The sequence below is a fragment of the Plectropomus leopardus genome, chromosome 17, assembly GCF_008729295.1.
Source record: "Plectropomus leopardus isolate mb chromosome 17, YSFRI_Pleo_2.0, whole genome shotgun sequence".
Classification (NCBI taxonomy): Eukaryota; Metazoa; Chordata; class Actinopteri; order Perciformes; family Serranidae; genus Plectropomus; species Plectropomus leopardus.
The window spans coordinates 6983006-6989005 of NC_056479.1; positions in this window are offsets into that span (position 1 = coordinate 6983006).

The window sequence follows — 6000 nt, forward strand, 5'->3', positions numbered from 1 at the left end:
TGTGTGCAAATCCTAATTCGAAAGCCTAATTCAAAGGCAGAGAATTAGAAGTCTCTATTCCAGAATTGGCAACAACTGCCTACACTGCAAAGCAACCCAAAAAAGGAAGACAGACTTATCAAAAATATATCAAAAAGAGATATTATAAGAGAGAGTCTGTCAACAAACAAAAACTAAACTAGTGTTACTATCAACAAATAGTTTCAGAGATGGAGAAAAAAGGTTGCTACTATTGTAGCCTTCTGCAAACCAAAGACAAAAGCTCACAGCTGCGGCTTCAAATTCATGTTTATGTAGCTAACGTTAGGTGGAGCACCGAAGCACAGTGTGCCCTCCACCTCGCCCCCTGCCTCTACAGACCACCTTACTGGAAAGAGAGCGGGCAGCAGCTCCGGGGATGGACCCCAGTCAGCGGCCACAGCAATCTGAATCCAGCCAGCACACACCACAGCTCTGGGAGACCACACAGCTGCTAGTCTCTGCATAAAACTTTCTGTTGCTGCCATTACAAAGGTTAGACCTCGTACTGTAGCGGGACAACAACCAGCTGTGACACCCGGTGCTGAGAGGTTTGTGCTGGCTGAATTCAAGCTGCTACAGTCGCCGACAAAAGGTCAGTCTCCCGTGCTGCTGACAAATCTCCTTCCAAGGAAGCAGTCCACAGCAGTGGGAAGCGGGGCGGGATTGTGGGATGGTTAGCTCGTTAATTATTGCTTCATTTGTGGTCTGAAAGAGCGAGCAAGCCAAGTAGGGGCTAAGTGAATGACCTCTGTACCACAATATAACAAAATATGATTAGATAAATCAATGTATGGGAAACACTGTGTGTAGCATGTAGTGGTGGTCTCCATGTGGGAGGGGCTCAGGACAGAGAGGAGAGAACTGCAGGAGGAGGATGTGTTTTCAAATTCACCTTTTTTTCTGCATTTTCCAGATTTCAATAAACACATTTCAATTTGCTCATGAATTTCTTCATTTAGGTGGGTTTGCACCAACAAGGATTCCCTTTTAAACCTGAATAAATAATGTTACATTCTGTTGCACCAAACTTTAAATGTGTTTCAAAATTTGGAGGGATTTGACTTAAACCTCTCTTTAAATCTCAGTTTAGTTTTACTCTAAACATGGAATAAATGTAATTCTGTTGCACCAAAACTTTAAACTCCAGTTCAAACTTTGATTTAGGGTTAACTTTAAACCTACAGTTAAGGAGGTTAAACTTTTACAATGGCTGCCTTTTTCAGATTAATTCATCAAAATAATCAAGTTTTTCAAAGAAAGCTGAGAGACAGACTCAACCCACTTTTAGAACTAATCTAAGATTAAATTAATGCTTGTTGGTGCAACCCAGCCTTAAAGCGTATTTTTCTGAAAGTAGAATGACCTGTCTAGTTGCTTTTATAACACATGGCCCAAGACAATCAAACAAACCACACTGCACCTAAACCAAGCAAAGTCATATCACCCAATTAGCAGAACCTTTCCCTTATTTGTAGAACTGCACAATTTACAGCCTGAATATGAGATGGAATGGCCTGTTAAGTACACTTTTTGCAGTGTATTTACTGCTTGTGTCCAACTCATGTAGGGACAATATTTCTGCCTGTAACGGTGCCACAGCGAGCCTCTCAATAAAGCCGGCCAAATTAGCTCCCAAATAAACAACGCTCGCTAAGCGGCAGCCATGGAAAGTATCACAATTTGCGAACCTGTCTAAACTCATGCTCAGAGAATCATTCTTTGAAAAATAATTTAATGGAAGAACTTAGCCAGCTGCTACATCAGCCATAAACCATCCGCTTTAGATAAATGCATCTCTGTTTCAATTTGAATGAGCTAATTCACACAAGCACTTGAGCGACTCATTTAGTTTACGGTAAATGATGGTGAAAAGTCTGGAAAATGTCACCCTTATATTTTTCATCTGACCAGCACGTATCATAAACTATCGCTCCCCAAAAATGCTTGACAGATAGGCTCAATCCAATGCATTCACATGTGGGATGGTGCAGAGTGAACTACTCACATGCAGATTACAGATAAACCCAATGTCAGCCTCTTAAAATGCATTCAGTGCACAAAAATGTGATGATTTTAAAGCATAACGCAAATAAAGATTGAGATCAATCACGTTTCTTGTTGACAACTGAAATTGAATTTACTTGCAGGGACTTTCAAAAAAAAAAAAAAAAAGGCATGTTCAATAATATTTCACCCACTGGAAATATTTCATTTTTAATGTGGCTACATGGTTGAAGTCCAAATATGGTTCTCATTAAGTGTCATCAGGATTGCCAAGCTCATTTAACGCTGAGTTGTTTTTGTTTCTTCTAATCCCTTCCTACTGTTTTACCACAGGAACATTTTGATAGTGAAATATTCCTCCTTAGAAAGACAGGCTACTTGAGACAGACGCCTGCTTAATTGAGGAGTTTTTTATTCTTAACCAAACACAGTTCCCTTTGGCTAATAAATGGGCAGATGTAATGACCTTTTTTTCTGCGGGGTCTGTTTCTTGAGAAGACTTTTAAACCTGCATTTAAGGATATGTGTTCAAACTGAATCTCCTTGTTTGAGCCATGTACAGGTCATTGTAGCCTTCCCTGCTGATTTCTCATTTAGTGAGGAAAAGCAGACTTCTCTCTTGGCAGGCAGCGTCAGGGCTGGTACCAAGAAAAGGCACGCTCAGGTAGAAACACACATAACAGAAAAGACTCAATGATCCTGATAGCTGTCATCCATGCAAGAGCAAACCACAAAGACCTGAGATACTTTAGACTGCTTTAGGAGTTTTTTTTGTTGTTTTTTTTTTTAACAAAATAATACAAGCAGACTTTTGAGGCTTGATAACCCATCTCCAGTGGAAGGTTATCAATGACAGAAAGCAGTAACAGTGTCATTCAGAAAACACAATGCACCTTTCACACACTTTATCTCCCTCCGTACGCTGTTTCACACCTCGTGCTAATTGAGGCCACATTGCCAAGCTGAATACACACAGACATGAAGTGGGTGCTATTCTGTTTACTCTGGCACCTGGGAGGTGTGCAATTTGCTAGTTTGTTTAGCACTATTTTCCATTCCTCTGCAATCCAAGAGCACACAATCACAATAATCACTCCTGCTGTCAGCTTAATTAAAATTAATTGCTACTTCTGACCACTGACCATGAGTCGGATGGCAGATTTGCATTCTTGCAAGGCACACTATTTTTATTCTGCATGAGAACTTAAGGACTTTGTTACCTGCCTAGTCCCAATACTGTTGAAATCAAATTTCTAAGTCATCTTAAGGCACTCTTAGTTATTTTATTGACTGGGAAATTGTAATGTCTGATCAGTATTTCACTATGAAAACCTTTGCAAAGGTTTAATTTTATTATTATGTATATGGGGAGGCACTAAGAGAATTCAAATAGAGTTAAATATAGAGTATTAAACCCTTGTGATGGCAAATTAGGGCCATTTCAAGTTAACAAAAAAAAACAACAAACAAAAATAAAGAGCAAGAGGAGGGAGTAATATTCTAACAAAAAAACCACCACAGAATTTCTGAAATTTATGTCGGAAATTTCCACAATTGAAGTACTAAATTTACGAGATAAAAACTTGGCTATTCCTTGAGAATAAATTGGTAAATATACAGAGGACAAAAATCAAATATTTACTAAGATTACAAAGTCATATTTTTGTCAGAAAAAAAAACAAATTCTCTGAAATTAAATTTACAAATCACAACAAAAAAAAACAATGTAAATGTTCTGAGTTAGATAGATTTCATTAATATTTTTCAGGTTTTTTTCCACATAAAATTGTGACTTATCTTAGAGAATTTCAGAGGATTTTTTTGTAAATTTATGACTTGATGTCAGAGAAAATCTGAGTTTTTATCTTGTACATTTAAGACTTGAATTGTTAAAAAAATTCTGAGTTTTTTTATTGTAATATTACCGCCGTCCCCGGCTCCACTTTTCTTCTTCTTTTTTTTTTTTTTTAAACCTACAATGGCCCTAGGTCAACGTCATAAACCCTGGAGCGTTGTGCATTATAATTGTTAAGGTCAGATAATATATTACTCTAATGGACCCTTTATGACAAATCTCTATCATCTTCAGGTTGTAGAGAACACTCATAAATATCTGTGGCTTTTAACAAGCACTATAATTAGCACATTTAGCTCATTTTTCCCACAGGTTGTAGAGCTGATGCTCAAAGCACCCAGAGCCTGGTGCCTGGTGTGAGTGTGTGTTCCTTCCACTCCTCCATAAAAGTTTTCACAGACAGAATCTCTGCATCCAAACAAAGTCATTAAACCAAAGCTCAGCACAAAGTACCCAGTGAAGACTGAAGACTGACTTTGTATTCAGGCATACAGGTGACAGATGAATTTAACATTATGATATACATGAAAAAAAATGACAGTTGATTAAGTTGAATTCTCCACTGCATGTTAGGTATTAAGTGTTACATGTTAACTGGGCCCCTGCAACAAGTATTTTATTTAATGTTGTGCCTCAAACTATGATTACCTTTAGAAACCTGTGACTGTTAGTTGTTTTTTTTTTTTTTTTTCATTTTTTGTACTGCTATTTGCACTTACAAATTAAAAATAAATAAATTATTTGGCTTTGGCTATTTGTGCATACCAGTGTTCCTGTTTGCAAAGCAATATTTTCAGTTTTTTTCCCCCCAGTTTTCTTGAAATAACATTCTTTGTCAAGGTTAATCTAAATGAAATTTTACTAAGTATATAGATTTTCTGAAGATTACAACTAATACCAAGGATTTTGATAACCCACATTATTTCACTGTGATGTTATAACAAAGGACACAAACAGAAAATGAGTCCTGTTTTCAGACTGACAGTAGCTCCGCGTGAGAAAAATGCAGCCCCCTCATTCATTTCAACAGGAATGCTGTATCAGCTTCGCAGGGAAATCAACACAGGGCTGTGGCATTATCTCAGAGGTTGTCCTGCAACTTTTAACACAATGCAATGTGCTTGTATTCCAGCAAGTGTCTGTGGCGGTCAATTAAATACAAGCAAGCACACATTCCTGGTAGATTATCTGTATTTCTGTTTATCTTAAAATTGTAGCGATAAAAGCGACAATGATAGCTGCTGTGAGAACTTCCAAGAGTTACAAAATCATCTGAGAGTACAACAAACTGTTGTGCAATGTTACGCCTTCTGATAAGCCTCGGCACTAACAGATCTGAAAATGGACTTCCTAAATACTATTCCATCACCAGTACCTGAAGCAACACACCCCACCAATGCAGCCATTTGTATTTGTTAGTTAGGCCGTGGGTTTTTTCTGTGCCCATTAATGTAAGGTGTCACTTGAAAGGACCATCATAAGGACAATTTGCAACAACAATTTTGGTTTTCTTCTGCAACTTTGATGTCACATTTTTTATATTTTCTACAGCTCATATATCCTCTCTATAGGGTCAAGAATCTAAGCTTTAGTTAACTTCAGAGCATTCAACCAAGTGTTACAGTCTCTCTCAGCAAACACAGCTGGCTCAGGCATTATCACACAGCCAAACTGGACATTTTCTTTCACCTGTGGACACAACTGTGATAAATATGATACAATGACACACAAGTCTATGGTGAAACGGCACAAACAAAATCCTTGAATGTTTGACGGTAAAAGCTCCATAATCACAGCTTTTGACAATTCTAACTTCACTTGCAACTACTGCTCTTTAAGCTTTACAGTTTTTCCAAAATGAATCAAGTTTATTCTCATTGTCAAATTATTCTCCCATAGATTTGGACCCAGCAAGTGCAACTTGCAGGTATAAACATTATCAACTTAATTTCTACAGGATCCTCATCAGTTTGTAGTGGTCAAAACCTGTTATGGACAAATACAAGTATGCACACCCGACCACCGTCTACTCTCTCACACTTTGCTATGTTGGCTTAAGAGCAAGCCCACGTCTGCAGTTTTAGATCAGCCTTCATTTTACTGGAATCAGAGTAAATACT